Source organism: Stegodyphus dumicola, chromosome 7 (assembly GCF_044657685.1).
Source record: "Stegodyphus dumicola isolate Sdum_Otavi_A_Nest chromosome 7, ASM4465768v1".
NCBI lineage: Eukaryota > Metazoa > Arthropoda > Arachnida > Araneae > Eresidae > Stegodyphus > Stegodyphus dumicola.
The window spans coordinates 181,760,025-181,779,211 of record NC_140774.1 but is presented as its reverse complement, the minus strand read 5'-3'; the positions used below and the strand labels follow the sequence as shown (position 1 = coordinate 181,779,211).

The window sequence follows — 19,187 nt, the reverse complement described above, 5'->3', positions numbered from 1 at the left end:
GTCAAAGGACAGTTGCAAAATCATTAAAATGCTCGGTGTCCACTGTAAATAAAATGATAAACGTTGATTTAAATCTTAAGAAAGCGAAAAGACGCAATGTGCATCGTCTTCTTCCAAAGCATATCGCTCAAAGCAGGACACGCTTCAGAATTCTATATGAGAAACACTTATCCAAAGAAAAATGGAAAACAGTTGTCACAATAGATGAAGCATGGGTGAATTTAAATGACTGTAACAAAAAAAGAGCCATTTATTATCATAAAAGGGGAGGAAAAAATTTAAGTACATGGTTCAAAGAATCGAAAGAAAGTTTTTCTAAGGGATTCATGATTGTTGCTGGTGTTTCTTATAATGGCAAGTTAGAAATAAAAAGAGTGCAAAAACATGTCAAAATTAACTCCAAATACTATCAGGAACATATTTTATCGCCAATTTTTCTGAACGAAATACCATCGTTTACCCACAGTGCCATCCACCTGTGAGACTCCAGCAGGACAAAGCTAGCAATCCCACATCAAAATCCACTGTAAATTTCCTAAAAGAAATGGAACAGAAAACTGGTATCAAGGCCATACCCTTCACTGATATCCCTACTAAATCTCCCAATGTGTCACCTATGGATTTTTGGGCTTTCGGACGTTTAAAAATTGCATTATCCAAACGTTGTCCCAAAACCCTAACAAAACTCTGGAAAGCTGTTCGGGAGGAGTGGAATAGAATACCTCTTCTGCCACTTCAAAAGGCATCATTATCCTGGAAATTGCGGTGTCGAAAGATAGTTCAGAATAAGGGATGTCAAATAGAACATTTAAAACACAAGAATTTTATGTAATTTAGTTTTGTGAATACAATATACTTCGTCTAAAAAATGTGTGAACAGCCTCTGTATTTGATAGAAGGAGACGTGAAATATGTGCAATGTCCTCGCCGAGACTCGAACCTGGTCCTCTCGTATACGTGCCGAGTGTACTAACGTTACACCACGAAGGCATGCAGGGAAGAGGGAGAAAATACCTTATAAGCTTAATTGTTAACTGTCGTTTAAACTTACTATCAACCTGTAAAAAACTCAGATAATTAGAAATACGCTTATAAGAAAACAATGTAACAATGGCTGATAAATACAGGTTGGCGAAATTTTATTTTACAAGAGTTAAAAGCAACCAGATTTTCGATAACAAAAAACCAATTTTCCGCAATGAAATGCATTTATAGGCATTGACAGTCCTTATCTCCTAAAAATATAGAAAAGGGAAAGGATGAATATCGGTTTTCTCTGTTACACCCAAGAGGTCAGCAGGGAAGCACTCTTCCTTTCCACTTTTTCAATAAAAAAAAAAAAAAAAGAAAGAAAAAAGAAAAAAAAAAAAAAAAAGAAATTTCCGGAATTTTACATCGCTTCTGACCGATCAAACAATAAAACTGCCATTAGATCGGACAACAGTTACTTTCAATGCCTCGTCGTCGAAGGCGGTACCTTTTTCTTCCAGGAATTTTATATAGTGATCCTACCATGCAAATGATTCGTTGACATAGCCGAGTACAGCGTTGAATAGACCCTCCTACAGAAAGCAACTTTGAGAGAAAGCAAATCTGAGAAAAAAAGCCTGTTGCTGCAACCTAAAAGGTTGGTGGCTGATAATTCGTTACCAGTAGATTTGGTGATGGGTCTCCTAACCCCCAGTTGTCCTTCAAAAGAGGGAGTATGTAAAGTATTTTCTCCCTCCTTCCCGCATGTCATCGTGGTGTAACTGGAAGTATACTGGACGCGGATTCAGAGTTCCAGGGCTCCGGGAAGGCTCTACCCAATTTACAATGTTTACAGTCTGCAATATTAAGTTCATCGAAGTTGTTTATCACTGTATTACACTAATAAATTCATTGAAATAATCCCAAAGTTTATGCATTTTAAGCTAATTTTTGTTGTATGGGATTTTTTTTAATAAAACAAAAATTTTAATTATCTTCTAACTTTCTTGCATCGAGAATGGACTGCATTTTCTTTCCTTTCTTATCCTTCTACACATTCTACAACAAATATTCGTAACTTTATCGCGATTCATTATAAAAACAAGTAAGTTATAAATCGCATTTGAACGCAAAAGTTATAAATTATTTTTTTAAATTCTTTGCTCGTTTATCTTTAAGATTTTGGCAACATTCCCAGAGATAGAAGATGCCTCATATAAGCAAATACAGCTTTCAGAGAAGAATTGGATTCTTAAAGTACAAAATGCTAAATAAATTCTGAACTGGCTTTTGAATTTTTCACAGATAGGCATTCTGGGATAGGTGGCTTAATGTAAACAATATACATATATCAACGCGATATATTTATCAGGCGGACTGAAGTCATTCGGGTACAGTGATTTTCAAGACTGAATAATTGAAATTCTGTAATATTTAGATTCCAATTTAATACCTAAAAGATTTTTAGAAATTAGTAGGCAATTAGGGAATAAACAGATACAATAAGAGCATACGGATTTAAAACTTAGTCCCCCAGAACTTCAGGATATTGAAAATCATACATTTAAAACGAGTTGTTCAAAATAGCAGCAAAAATCGATGCAAAAATAATTTATTATGACATCATTTTATCATAACTTAACGCTAAACGAAGGCATTTGTATGTTTAATAAAGAAAAGGCTTTGTTTTTTAAGATGTAGTTCTGAATTCTTCTTTACTGGATCTCTTATGCAGGTAAGTTGCAACAAATATTTCCCACAGCGGGGTGTATTTTTTCAGAATACCAAATTCCCGTAACGAAAACAAGTGCAGCTGTTTTCATGTGCAGCTGTAAAAGTTAATATAGGTTACTAACTTTTGAAATTGTCCGCCCAAGTAGTGGTTAGTGTCGCTGATTGCCGTGCTGAATAGCCCGGATTCGATTCCCTGAAAAGGCATGGATGCTTGTAAATGTGTAGTGTTGATGCGGCATGGTGGCACTCCAAATATGCAGCGAGCCGAAAGTCCTCTCGTGTGGTTTGGTGGAAGGGCAGAGGGACCCGTCCCCCTCCCCCGGGGGCTTAATGGCAAACCGCACATTGAGTTGATCAATGTTAACAAATTTCGCGTACTGCGCATGCTCAATTGGATACCGCTAGGGGGGGGAGAAAATACTGGCGACTAAACATAAGCAACCCTACACAAGCCTGTTCGTCATGTAGGTCTTAGCGACTGTTTACGATTGCAACAGTCTATTTCATTTACTTACAATAAGTTATTTAACCTTTAATTCAGTAATTTAAACTAGATTGAATTCTTAATTTGTTAAAGTATATGTGAATGGAACGTATGCAAAATACTCGATTGTTTTTATTCCTCAGAAGTATAATCAGCTAACATATCTTGTGATGTTTCCTGTTTTGTAATCCTTTTTAAAAGAAAATTTGGGTAGTTTACAATCGACATTTCCACTCCAAGTAATGAAGCAACTTACAACCTGACACGTTTTAAAACCTCGAACTGTTTACGCCTAAGATAACACAATATCAACCATATACCTTATTTATCTTCTTTTAAAATTGCGCCAAATTCTCTTTTGGGCATGCGCAGTAAGCGAAATTCGTTTAACATTGTTCAACTCAATGTGCGGTTTGCCATTACGCCCCCCGAGGTGCTCTTCTTTAAAATTGGGGGTGGGGCGGAACTGAGCTAAATCACCCTGTCACCTGAAAGGCGCTGTTGCCAACGGCAGGCGTAATCTAGCACTCCGTGCCACGAGAAACTTAGTGGGCTTGGGCTGACAACGTCAGACAAGTCAGCATAAGCAACAACAACTTCTGAAATCAATACTGATAGGTGTTTTGCAGCAATAAGAGTTGAAGCTCATGTTATAAAATTACATTTGCTTGGGCGGGCATTGAAATAAATATGCCTGAATACATTAAACGTTAAACTTCATTTACTCTAAACATTTCCATTTCTTCTTCATTCTTTTTAAAATAAAATTACAAGTTTTCTGTTAATTTAAATAGAAGTTTTTAGCATTTTCATTGATTTAAAAATACAAGATGGTAATATTCAACAATAAATATATATATACATTAATTACTCAGTGTAAAGAGATGCAGATATCCTAGGAAGCTATTAAATGAGCGACCAGAATGTTTCGCAACAGGAAACTTTAAAAATCATTTGTGGCCTTGCCGAGATTTGAAACACGTTTTTTTCAACTTACAGCTAGACCTGCTAACCATCTACACTATAAGGTTATATAGACATTAGGTATTTTTTGGAAGCAGGCAAGATGAAAAACGAGCAATCGCCTTCGCCGGGAATCGAACCACGGACCTACACCACGAAGGACCACGGACCTTCGTGGTGTAGTGATTCCGCCCAGCGTGCAGAATCACTACACCACGAAGGCACACTAGGAAGGCGGGAGAAATACCTTATAAAGTATTTTTCCCTCCTTTCCCCATGCCCTCGTAGTGTAATTGGAAGCATATTCGACGCTTATTCCAGAGGTCCAGCATTCGAGTCCCAGCTAGGGCACTGCACATTTTTCGCATCCTCTGCTTCAAAAAAACCTAATGATTCTACAACACAACGAAATAACATGCTGGGCAATGCAATAACTGCTTACGTTTCTTTATGTTTTTCTTTATATGTTTCCATTTATGTTTTTCTTTATATGTTTCTATTTATGTTTTATGTTTATGTCTTATTTTGTTCTACCTCTCTAACCATAACCTTCAGTTGTCTCACGTTCTTACAATGTACTACATGTAGTCTAGCCCTTGTATGGCCATGTTAACTTTTAAGATCCTAATAAACTCCCGGGGCGGCCTCATGGGGCTCCGGGGAGTTGTTGCCTCTACACAGTGGAGGACGCGGGGTATATGCCTGTTTACCTATGTTAGACACCAGGCGCCCCCGTCCTCCGTCACCTGTCACCTGCTTACGTTCTGAGATCCCAGCAACCAATAAACATTAAAAGGAATTCATGTTTTAGCATATAAAATAACACATCTTCATTTGTGACGCATAAAATAGTGCTTCACGAGAGGATCTCTACTCAGCAAGTATATGTAAAGACGAACACTTCGGAAAAAAAAAAAAAAGAAAGAAAGAAAAAGACAGTTCTATATCTCCCATTCTACTGGGCCGATTGACAAAATTCAACTTGCATTTTTCATATCTCGAAATCACGACTTAGGATATGTATTAGATTTATATATAGCATTGTTTTAATATAGGTATTTTGAGACAAAATCGGACTTTTTCTAAAATGACATGCCATTTTTTTCCCATATTTCGATTCTACGATTCAAATTATGCCAATTTGCCCGAATACTGTAAAAATCGAGTGAGTAGTTTTTTAAAAATTAGCTCTCAAAAGTTTAGCTCCTCAACGTTAATTGAAACAGTTATATATTTATTAATATCTCTTTTTTTATTAAAATTAATTGATTCCTTTTTCCATAATTCGAAATTTAGGCTTAATCCAAATATAATTCGCACATTTTTTATTACTTATTTTTAAAATTGGCATTTTTAAATATTTTTCATACCATTTTCTAAAACATTTTTGTATTATGACTTATAAAATGTATCATCTTCAAGTAGATGTATTTCTAAGCATATCTGCAAAAAAAATTAGAGAATTTTTATTCAAAATTTCCTAAGATATACGTGAATTTATATTTTGGCGCGTTTTGAAATTTGGCATATTTAACACAAGCGATAATAACGAAAATATGGTTTACGCACTTTGTTTTTGTTTCCTCTCGTGCATCAATGAAAAATAAGGAAAGTAAGTAGGTTACTATAAATTAAGAATGCCGCCAAATGAAATATTCTTGCCGCAAACTGAAAAAAAATTCGCCAAGATAAATTTTTAAATTTCCCACCAAAAACTACAAAATTTAATATCTAAGCATAATTTGAGTCGTAAAATCGAAATAGAAAAACGTTTACATATAATTTCATGAAACGTCCGATTTTGTGTCGCAATACCTATGTTAGAATAATGCTATATATAAATCTAATATATAGCCTAAGTCGCGCTTTCGAAACATGAAAATGAATTTCAATTTCGTCAATCGGCCTAGTAGAACGGGAGATACAGAACTGCCCCATTTTTTTGCGAAGTGTACATTAAAATATACTGTTACAAAATGCCCACCTTGTCCAAGGGTTCTTACTTTTTTTTAATCTCTATTGCTTACAAATCATACTTTTATAAAGATGACTAAGCTTTGCGCAGAGATCTCACTTTCTAGAACTGTATTGTCAGTCATCTGATGTCGTTTTCCTTCTTCAGAAAAAAAAGTTAATACTATCCTAAAATCATTACAATGTTTATTCCTTCTCACGTAATAGCAGCAACTGTTTCGCGCGTTGGTATACTTTCGACTTCACACTTTCATGCATTTCAACATAATAAATATAGCTTTAATATGCGATACTAGGTAAGAATACTTGTATAATAACATTTTAACTTATTTTGTCTTACTTAATATGAGTTCTTATTACCCTTTTCAACTGATGTCGTTCACTTCCGAAAATTAAAATTATCAATAAATATTTATCATGATTCACTTGATTATTGTTTTCTGATGCAAATAAAATGTGTTTATGTATTTTTTAATGCTGGTTAGTTTCATAGAACTCTTTCACAGCTAAGTCGCCCTTAACTCCCATGTGCATTCAGATATCGGCAGGTCGCCAGAACACCTAGGTCTGTTTTCTGTCTGGTGCTTTCTCTGTCACGTTACTGCATGGCACAGTCTTTTCTCGAATTGTTAAAGGACACTGCCCGTCATTCTTTTGAAGCGACTTCCCTCTCCTCTGTTTAGCGTCAACGTTTAGCTACTGATACCCGCAATTACAATCTTCTCCTAAGGGAAAACTGCAGACAGCGGGTGAAACCGCACAAAGATCCCCAAGAGAGAAGTAATAACTTCACTTACATCGGTTATTGTTAACTCTTTAATACTCCACTTGGCAGGGAATAAGGAAATCCATTTCAACAGAAATTTGCTTATACGGGTTTGAGAGGGACAGATCTTGCTCTGTCTCGATGCAAAACAGTTAAGGAAATAAATAATGAAGTGTACAATATTGAATGCCTTGTACCTTTATACGTATTTCTGTCACTGTTAAAAAAGTGTTTTATTAAAGCATTAAAAGGTATTCCTCCTGCCTTCTTAGCATGCCTTCGTAGTGTAGCGGTCAGCACGCTCTGGGCGTGTTCGAGAGGCCCGTGGTTCCAGCTCCGGCGAAAGCGTTGCTCATTTTTCCTCTCTACGGCTTCGAAATAACCTAATGTATCACAGTGGCGCCCGAACTAAAAAAAGGTGGTGGATGATGATTCTCCACTACCAGGGTTCGGCGAATGAGTCCCCTAATTCCCAGTCGACCTTTAAAAGCAGGAGTATATAAGGTATTTCTCCCACCTTCTTAGCATGCCTTCGTAGTGCAGTGGTCAGCAAGCTCGGCGCTTATTCAAGAGGTCCGTGGTTAGAGTCCCTGCGAAAGCTTTGCTCATTCTTCATCTCTCCGGCTTCGAAATAACCTAATTTCTCTATACTGTAACCATGAAAGCTCTATCTCTATGTATCTAAAGTGAAACTAATAATCTAGAATACTGTTATCCGGTTACGTCTTATTTTTCGTTAAGCATAATAATGCGAAGCAAGGATGTTTAAGGCAGTTTTTTTTTTCTTCTCTTTTCTTTTTTTATGACATTTTATACTTATTTATAGTAGAGTATTTAGATATAAAATATCAACCGAATGAAGTGCACCATAACTTACCGAAACCGTGGAATAATCTGCAAAAGAAAATACATGTCTTTAGCATTTAAAGTATTATCTTTGAGAAATATGTCTATATTTCGCAATTTTATGGTTCATGTTCACTGTAATCAACGGTATACAATGGACTTATTATTAATCCAAAATAGCATTCAATCATTTGTCAAGAGCTCTTGTTTTTATATAATTATGGAAAAGCACTCGAGGGCTATCTGCCTAAGAAAAGCGATATTTTCGTGGAAGACTTTATACACGTTACAAGTGGAGAAAAGAAAACTCCCTTTTGCCAAGATTTGAACACCGGATTGAACTACCAGTGTCCAGTGACTTATACCGCTCCACCGCTGGTACTACTTAGGAATAAAATTCGTCTTCCATGCTGATATATATAAATAAATTTTTATCATGTTTATATTTTGATAGCTATCTTTAATTTCATACCTTTTTCGTACTACAATTTGTAACGATTTATAGGAATTTGATATCTAGAATAACTCCCATCATGAATATGATTCGTTCTAAAACCTTTTATGTCAAAAGTTATATTTAAAGTCTGTAAACATCGTCGAGATACATGTCATTATTATTTACTATACATAATTGCTTAGGTGACTAACTAATCACAACAAAGAACTTTGTAAATTGCTTGCATTTACACTGCGTCTCAAATCACAATGAAAAAAAAAATCTGATGTGTACACCACATGACTTCCTTGTATTGGAATATTAAATTATACGCATTTTTTCTTGCATTTCATTTAAACTTACTGGATTGAATTAAATCTACTTCGTCGACAGCGCATAAACCACAATAGAATAAATGCATTCTTTAAAATTCACTCTAGTATTTGTTTACCATAGCGACTCTCTGGCGCTAGATTCACTTAACAGTATTAATAATTATATAACAGTTAACTTATATAATAATTATGTAACGGAAACTAAGTTAACTGTTATATAATCCAATAATTATATAACAGTTAACTTATATATTTCGTCCATATTATAACTCATAATGCACAAAATTTATATCATTTAAAGAATAGAATTATCTAATCGTTGCCACATGTTCTATTCAAATACTATAATAAAGCTATAATGATGTATAAAAGAAATTAAGCAAACAAAAAAAAGAAACAGTTTTTCACAGACGATTGAGTATTTCTCATTTAATTAATTCACTTCTCACTTCGCGAGAAGGCAAAAATAAACTCAAAATATTTATATTAAAAATTACGAAGTAACTCTCAAACACTTATTTCCTCGAAAAAATTCCGGAAAGAATTAAGCATGATTTAATTGGCAATAATAATAAAGGAATGCGTTATCTTTGTTGTTGCGAAGCTAAGTTTCTCTAGATTGGCAACAAATCCACTAGTCTCCTGTTTCAAATGTAGACATCAATGGCCGCCATTAAAAACAGGCTTAGCGGCAATTAAACAACTTTAAAATTGCTGATAATTCTAAAAATATTGCACACAGATTTACTAAAGGCATAAAACCCTTAACCGGAAGATAAAAAGAACATAATTCAATCATTTTTAAAGCAAAAAATGTACAATTTACAAACATATAAGGGTAAAGAAACTGAGATCACTGAGCCGGGTAACAAAGTGGATATATATATAAATATATTTATATACGTTTGGTGCGGCCGATTGCAACCAAAATACGAGGTGCACATCTACATGTTATAGCAGTCCTATATACAAAATTTCAACGTTCTGAGGCTACTCGTTTTTGAGTTATGCGAGATACGTACGTACGTGCGTATGTACGTTGTATGTACGTAAGTACGTACGTACATACGTTCGTACAGACGCCACGAAAAATTCTCTTCAGAATTAATTTTAAAGCAGTTTTATAATTTTTTTGAAGGAAAAGAGTATTTTATTCTGTCCTTACGTACAGATATCACGCAAAAACATCGTTAAATTGCATTCGATAGCGGTCAAAATGGATATTTTCGTTGAAATATGCTGCCTGAAACTTTTCACGATTACAATACTTCCTTTTTACTTCGTACAAGGAAGAAAAAGAGTACGAAACGTGCGTAGTCAAATTTTCTACCGAAAGAGAACTAGGTATAAAGAAAATAAATATTGCTTGGCTTTAAGGTTTGAACTGTTTAAGAGTTTTCTTTAAACTGTTACATTATTAATTAAAACTGAAGACAGCTTTTTTTTTCCTTATATTAATAAATATCATTTTATATTAACATGAATCAAATTAATAATAACTGTCAGTATAAATATTTATCGTAAAGAGAAAGAATATTTCAATGGAGTAATTTTACATATTGCTAAGTTGGAATTTAATTATAAAACAATGAGCTGAAGAAATAATAATACTAATGTAGAGAAAAATTTTAATAGGATGTAGAAGTTATATTTTTACAAGTATTACTTGCTAAAAATGTAACTATCACGCATCTGATAACAAATGCATAATATTTACTTTGCCATAGATGATTCAAGAAGCAATGTATATTTAATTCTGACAAAAATATTAAGTTGGAGTTATTTAACCTTAAGATACATTTTGGATAAGATTTTTTTTTTTTTTTTCAAATGGCGGGCACTTGCCGATAACAGAACCCGGGCCCTTTGTTATCGCATTCAGGCTCACCTAACCACTTCCAGAATCTACAAAGTAACAGAGTTACCCAGCAGAAACTGAAAACAATAATTGACTACTGTACTAGCAATTACTCATCTGCCGCTGAAAGATAGTAGTCATAAAAGTCTATATAAGCTAGTTCAATATGTCAGCAACAGAGTATGTGATATGTACGTATGTTCAATAGTATGTAATTTTGTATTTATGCTGTGCCAGGTTCTCATACATAAAGTTCGTACTGTATCTGAATGCTGTAATGTATCTGTACATGTTTATATCTTTTAGTTATGGTACCTGATTTATACTAAGGATCACGCGTACCTCAATGGCATGCTTCTTGTAAACTTTAACTATCATGATAAAGTATATCTATGGATGTATATATCAATATGAGTATGTATATTTTTGTTTCGGAATATTTATGTATGTATAAAAATTGGTATTTGTATGTATATACATATATTTTGATTGCACTCTTCTTCAAGTGCCTTGTATGCACATGTATATCTCTTATTTTTTGCATTTTGGGGCCCACCAGCGGCCGAGCGGTAAAATCGCTGAACACTGGTAGTTCGGTCCGAGGTTCGAATCCCGCGAACGGGCTGGCTGCATGGGCGTTTTCGTGGTTTTCCCCATGTGTAACGTGTATACGAGCCAGTTTTCCTTAGAAATTCCTCCACGAAAGGCATCCCTCCCCTTAGGCAGATAGCCCTAATGTGCTTTGCCGTATTCTCAATACATACACATACATACATACATACTTTTTTGCATTTTGTAAACGTCGTCTTCTCAGCCGGGGCTGCCCAGGGCTGCGGCCTGGTAGCTAGTGGTTGAATCCCGCCGAGTTGGTAACCAATTCTGCATGGATATATCTATACCTGGGTCGGAAGCCAACTCAGCTTTTACCTTCCCTAACCACTATACCGTCTGGACGACTTTTTAAGTGAGATTTTGGTCAAAACATTCTTCAAGTATTAGTCGAAAGGTGAACAGGTATATTTTACTTTCTTTAAATCTGAATTTACTGTATATGTATATACAGTTTCCTACGAAACACTTTAGTTTTTCAAAAGCAATAAATTAATATTATTTTCTATAAGTTAATCTTTTTTCCTTTCTCAGAAATCCTTCTAAAACGATAAAAAAAAATTGTTTTTAGGAAGGAAATGTTCGTTCCAAATTATTAATCAGAATCAAGTACCTAGTAAATTAAGTATCTAGTAATTATTAATCAAGTACCTAGTAAATTTCACTTCTAAAGTAAATCTATTCTTTACTGAGTAGTGTTTTAATAAATATACACAACGTAAAATTCCATGTCATTTGACCTGGAAACTATAAACGATTATGTAGAAGTTGAAGTTAAACTTTTAAAACTTAAACTGTTCAAGATTGCAGAAACACTATGTTGACAAAATTCCTTACCTTGTCATTAGGAATCATTAGTTCTAGACATATTCGCATTTTGACATTTTTGAGCTTAAAGAAAGCAATTTTGTAAAAATTTAAAAATCTAACTGTCCGTTTCCTCGGATTTTGTACTTATAAAAATGTTATTCTCATTATGAAAAATAAGATATAAAACTGCGACTCCAGAACGACAAAAATTGACCTAAATAAAACTAAAGGTAGAGATCATAAAGAACCGTACACCGATTGACACAGATTGATGATTTTAACACAGTTATATGTGAAATTGTGGTATTTTTTGTACAATGCAACATGAAAATCTAGAGAGATAATTCTATGTCGAAAACGTACAGTGACAAGTGTATTTAATATTGTGTAAATAGCTGTTTCGCTAATTTGGTGAGATATCGTCAAAATATAATATTTTCCAAAAAAGTGATTTTCGTCGGAAAACTTTCTAAAATTCTATACACTGGCACATTTCAATATTTAAACCCACAAGCCGCCGAGCAGCAAAAGTCTCTGAACACTGGTCGTTCGGTCCGGAGTTCGAGTCCCAGCTAATTGCATGGCGTTTTCGGGGTTTTCCCCGTGTATAACGTGGACACGAACCAGTTTCCTTTAAAAAGATTTCCACGGGGCATCCCTCCCTTTCCATGCAGTACCTAAGGGCGGAGTACGTAAAATTAAAATTTCAGTAGGAACAAACAGCGAATTCGTGGCATTATTTTCATAAATTAAACATTAAATTTGCTTCTAGTTAAATGAATTTGTGTATTAGATTATGATTCTACGATTTGTGAAACTTCGTGAAAAAAAAAACTTGGTTATATTAATAACATATTATTATTGTTTGAAAACTTACGAACTACACTGGTGAAATAAATTAAGAGAATTTGCTTATTTTATCGAATTGTATGAAAAGAACTGAACTGAAGGAAAAAACACTGTTTCTAGATAAAAATACAAATCTTTTAAGGCAAATAGGTAAGCGTACACGTGTGTGTAGGCGGAGCCAGCAGAAAAACAGGCTTTATAAGCGCGTAGAGGGAAAGACGAACTGCGTACGCTAGCACAACTCGGCGAATTTATTTGTGTTATCTAGCAGCAATTACTTAAATTCACATCGAAACAGTAAAAATGAGTAACCACCATCGTTTAGATGGTGAAATAAGGTGGCGAATTCTGAGGAGGCTAGAGGCAGGCCAATCGCAAGTCCAGATATGCAGAGAGTTTAATTTAACTCCCAGCGTCGTGTGTAACCTATGGGAACAGTTCCAGAATACTGGATCCACCGAGAGAAAGCCTGGACAAGGTCGTCCAAGAGCCACGATGGCCAGAGAAGATCACTATTTCTCCATTTTAGCGAGGCGTAACAGAGGGGCTACAGCTTCTCAGGTCTCTCGGGACCTGTATGCAGCCACAGGAAGTGTAACAAGGGTGGCTGTTTCCAAAAGACTATGAGAAAGGGTTGTTTGCCAGAAGACCGGCTGTTTGCATCCCGCTCACGTCTACGGACAGGATAATCCGATTAGCATGGTGCAGGCAGCATAGTGATTGGAGTACGGAGCAATGGGCGACCGTTCCGTTCACCGACCAGTCCCGTTTTAGCCTAAACACTGATTCTTGCTGTACTTTCATATGGAGAGAGCCAGGAACCCGCTACCTACCCTCCAATGTCCGCGAAATCAACAATTATGGCGGTGGCGGTGTAATGGTCTGGGCAGGCATCATGCTGGATAGCCGCACACCTCTCCACGTCTTTGACAGAGGCTCCGTGACTGGTGTGAGCTTTAATGATGAGGTCTTGGAGCCATATGATTGCTTTTTGCGGGGTGCAGTGGACCCCCAAGTTCATCTTACAGGACGATAACTGGAGGCCACATAGAGCTCTTCGGATTGACGAATTTCTCGAGAGTGAGAATATTCGCCGAATGGGATTGGCCAGCCAGGTCTCCAAAATTCAACCCTATAGAGCATGTCTGGGACGCTCTGGGGAGGGCAATTGCAACTCGCAACGCCCCTTCGAGAACCATCCAGGAACTGAAAACAGCGTTGCTGAATGAGTGGGAGCAATTGCCACAGACACTGATAAACTGCCTTATATCCAGTATGACATCACTCTGAGAGGCCTGTATGGCTGTAAGAGGGAACCATATCCCCTGTTGACCGATTTCTTTTGTGTCTTCTGCAACCACTGTTTCAGACCTTCAGACTCCCATGAATGTTACACAGGAACATGTTTTCTATTATAACTATTGAATATTTATTTTGTTTGTATTATATCAACCTATGTTCGCACCAAATTTTATTAAAATTTCTCCAGTAATTCTGGAGATCGTAGATCAAATATGCAAATTCTCTTAATTTATTTCACCAGTGTAGTTGGGCGAAAATTCTTTCGGCACACCGACTGTAACAAAATTATAAATTAAAGCCTATGAATCACTAGTAATAACGAAAGAATGTCATTGAAAATGGAAGTTAGAAATAACTTCAAGAATCCCAAATTTTGAAATTAAATATCTCGATCAATTTTTGCCCCAAAGCAGTGAATGTTTTCATTTTTTAGAAAAAGTGTAAAAGTTTCCTAAATATAAATATAGGAGCCGGGGAGCCGTATAAAAAATTAAATTTCCTGATTTTTATAAAACTAATATTTTTTAATGTAAAAATTCCAAAGCATGAATATTTATATCCCTTGAAACATTTTTAGTCCAAATGGATTTGAATCCCGAAGGACTATTAGTTTCGTTTTGGCATTTTGCGTCGGACGGATAAATGTCGGTTCATTTTCAAACTGTTGCCATAAAATGTTAGAGTCCTGCATTATATTTGAAGAAATTAAATAATGAAAATCTGCGTAAATGTATGTATATTTCTCACATTGTCATAAAATAACGGTACGTAGAGTCATCGAATTTTGAATAACGTAATCCTCCAACGAATATGAGCATGTGGAAGACCAAATTTGAAATTTGAAATTTGTTTTATGATCGATTTCCTATTTTTTAAAACTTTGACGAATTTTTGATTAACAAACTCAAGGATTTCAAAGCGAGCAATGGCAACGTTGTGCAGAAAAAACATTTTTATCTCCAGCGCGTGAGTCTCTGTATCGGAAATTCTAAAGATATGCTCGTTTTAAAACTATTTTGCGATATTGCTGTTGCACTGGATCTTATGGTTTAAGTGCGAGGAACATGATATTTAATAAAGAAAGGTAACACACAAAATGTTAAAAAACGCCCCTTTGGACGTAATTTAAAATCTGAAACATTTCAGATTTTTTTTTTTTTCAACTTGAAATATATATCTATGGTTATCGCTGCAGAAATAGACGCTAGGTAAGAACTTCCATGCATATAGTGTATACTTTTCAAAGTTTAACAAACATGACCATAAGTCGTACACAATATGCATAATTCAAATTTTAATAAATTTTAATCTTAGCGAATTAAATAAGATTCAAGACCCTGGCAAACATCTAAAGAATTTGTGAGATATATAAACACATATTTCCCGTAGAATAGAAATTCTGCTCACGTAAATAGAGGAATACAGAAATGCATGTGTGCATAATTAAGGCAGAGCAAGAATTTTACATTTTACGACTTGTTCAGTTTTTTTATTATTATTATTATTTATTTAAAAAGCGTTAACCATGAAAAATATAAATTAATAATTTTTACATAAAGTTTTTAAAACTTACACTGAGTAAATCAAAATGTTATGAGCAATAATGCGTCAAAAAAATTGCAGAAGTAGACGTAACTGTAGTATTCTGATATTAGCATTAAAAATAAAGTTTCAAGGCAAATAAAAGATTTTTTCAGTATTTTCAGAGTTACAAAATGCTGTTGTTTTCATTATTAATTTGGGAATAAATCTAAAATGTTATCATTTTATTATTAATAAAAGAAGATATGAATAAAAGAAGAATCATTTTACATTTCATCATACAGTTGTATAACAGCAATATAGTATAAGAATGTATGTTGATGTAGTTGTCATAGAGCTGGAAACAGGCTTTTACAGTATATGAGAAAAAGTGCAATGTGTTTCTGGCATGAATGTACATATCTCTGATTTTACGAATCAAAAAAAAACTGTATGAATTAAGTGTATGTACAGCAGCACATAGTGTAGAATACATACATGTATATGTCTCAGATTTGTTTCATGTGCAGTAGTCTAAAGTATATAATTTATCTACATCTGCATCATTTTATATAAGCGTGATTAATTACAAAGTTTTTACGTGATAAAATTTATTTTATATAACAAAAGATGCAAACTCAAACGAATTTGTAAATATATGAAAATTCCCAAATATGCATCAAAATAAGATAAAGCATTTCATGAATATGACTTTCCCTTCACTATTTCTAATAATAAAAAACAGATAAAAAGTACCTTCAGAACTAACTAGTTATAAGTTTGTATCTACGATGGTCAACTGGTGTGTAAGAACTTCAAGTTGAAATACTTTAAAGTAATACACGCATACAAAATCAGAGAAATACTACTTATATATTCCGCACACAGAGACAATTTTTTAAAATTAAATTAAACTACCTTTAATAGCTGAAGGGTGATAAATAAAAAGCCTGTTAACATAGCCCTATTAATATAAAACTTTCAAATAATGTTTGCACAGAATCTTCCAGCTTTGCATAGACAGTAATATAAGCATAATTGAATTTTTCTATAGATAACATTTAAAACATTATGATGACTAACATCCATGCATATTAGAATCTATATCTGTTAATTAATAAGCGTATTATCTGCTTAAGGGGACTAGTACACCTTAAAACCCATAAGATCTTTGAATATGTGATTGTTGCAAGAATTGGGATAACTTATTTACTTTAAAAGCAATTACTTCCAACGTTTTACAGCTGACTATATAATATACCTGCTTTCTGAAATAGTGATCAGAAAGTTTGTGTTGCCACAAATATTTTTATAATTTAATCCGCTTTTTGCCAAAATGTTTCATCATGTTTCCACCCTGCGCGCACAGTTTAAAACATTCTGTTGCATAATTTAATTCCATATTTAATATATAGCTTTTATAACATTAGGAAACTACTGCGTATTTTATTAAATTTTACAAAAAATTCTAAGAATTTCATGTTAAATTTTTATTTTATTTGGAGTGAAGTTTATAAAATGTATTTTATTAAAAAAATCTGTAATGTTTTCGTCCATAAAATTTTTTAATATTAAAACATTCATCAGATTTTTGGTTCAGTTAAAAAATAGGTCTCATATAAAGAATTCCATCCAATCTCAAGTATGTACCATTAGCCATTTTTAAAATACCGTGCGCGCAAGGTGGAAACGTGACGAAATATTTTGTCACAAAGCGGATTAAATTACAAAAATATTTGTGGCAACACAAACTTTCTGGTTACTCGTTTCCAAAGCAGCTATATTATGTAGTCAGCTGGGAAAAGTTGGAAGTACTTGATTTTAAAATAAATAAAATATCCCAACAGTCACATATGCAAACTGCCAATGAATACTGAGAAATTATACGTAATTTGTACATAACTACCATTTATACAAGACATACACAGAGTAATAATTTTTTGTTTTCTTTCTAAACTATGAAATTAGTGTAGCAGAATCATGAAAATTATTGGGAACTAGACATTCCGTCCAGTTCCTAATCATTTTCACGATTAAACCAAAATAATGTCAAAACAATAAACTTTTCAAAGCTCATTTTGATTAGAATGTTGATACTTCTTTTATAAATACATGCGTCGTAAAGAACTACGACTATTACAAGAGCAGAGTCATATAAAGCATCCCCCTATTACATTTTCCTCATCTTTCGTTTGGAATTAATTATAATTTGAATGCATATCAGCACGCGTGGCATTTCATTTTGCTTATAGAAAGTACTGAATGTCATGCAAACACCCATGAAAAACTCAGATGACAGAATAAAACTCAATAATATAAGAACTACTGCCTTTTATGATATAACGTCTTTTCAAATATCTCTTTTTCACCGGGATAATTTAAAGTAAAATTGTTTAGAACCGAGTATTTAACGTAATGCAGAGCATTACAGAGTAAACACGCTCTCAGCATTTATCCATTGTGAAACTGGTACAAAATACATTTCAACTAACGCTAACAATATATATAAATCTTTCGAATAACCTATCATTACTCTAAAAACATCTTCATAAATTTGTGAGTAAGATTATCCTTATCCCTTCGTGGTTCAATTTTGCAACTTCGATGTAAACAAGGTGAGTATGTTTACTTAACACTAACTCCTTACTATTTCTTTGAATCTTCAGTGTTTAGCACAGCTTAGTCAAAGCTTGCTAAGTGTTTAAAATGCATTTTTTGCTTAAGAATGGCATACGAAGTGAGTTAGGTATCAGTGTTCCAAATTCCATACATATCGATCTTTATAATGAACTATCGGATAATAAAAGCCTTCTGTAAAGCCTAAATGTTTCTGCTAGTTTACTTCAATGGTTTGTGCACCAACTTTTTGTACGCAAGCGGTTCTTCCAAACTTAGTTTCCTTAAGACCTCAAGGGTTATCCCCCACTAGAGCGTAAACACTCTTGCCACACAAATGTGACCATCCGCTATCATCTCCAAAGGTTATCCCCATACGTTCAAAACATGTGTACGGCTCTCCCGTTATGGAGTTGATCTCTTACCTGTTTATCGCGTGTAAGTCCCTCGTCCAGAATACTGGTTGGTACAGGAACTCACAGAGTAATCGCAACCGTTTAAATCCGGCATCCATGGAGATGTATCGGGTCGAAGAATATGAGCGTGCATCGGCGAGCGAGAGCCATACTGCCGCATCTAGGCAGACCTTCCTCTCTCCAGCATAGAGCAGAAAGAGAAGAAGAAGGAAGAGATCGATGCTCCGAGTGCAGCTCTTCTTGACGTGGGATATTCGAAACTGCGCCCTGCCTCCCTGCGCATACTGTACTGCGCTACAGGTGTTTCAAATGTTACATTCATGCCCGAGTTTTGTGTCGGTGAATGGCAACATGGATTATTAATTGCAGTCCCACGCTGAGACTGTGTTTCAAGTCTTTTAGTTTGTTGTTTCTCGTCAAGATTTGCGAGCATCAAAACTCGGGGTAATTGGGAAAATTAATAATAAAATTAACTAATGGACTGTGTAGTAGTCCAAACTCCAAGTAGTAACTCCAAAGTAGTTTGGAGGGAACAATTTCAAAAATCCTTGGTATATTTTTAAATAAGCTGTTATCATGGTTCAGTTAGCAATAATTATTTTCTTATGGCCCACCAAATTCTTGAAATAATTTTGTTAAAGTATAGTAAAATTTAATTCATTATTTTTAATTGAATATGAAATAGCTTAACAATGTCAC

The 19,187-nt window shown here is 34.5% G+C and overlaps 1 protein-coding gene across 1 annotated transcript in view; it reads right to left on the bottom strand.

The window, feature by feature from the left end:
* Positions 1-18,666, bottom strand: part of LOC118189558 (bone morphogenetic protein 1-like) — a 1,084,318-nt gene extending 1,065,652 nt beyond the window's left edge. The window contains exon 1 of the mRNA XM_085821451.1: positions 18,498-18,666. The gene's annotated coding sequence lies outside the window, so the exon portion shown is untranslated. The remainder of the gene's footprint in view (positions 1-18,497) is intronic.
* Between the last annotated feature and the right edge of the window lie 521 nt (positions 18,667-19,187).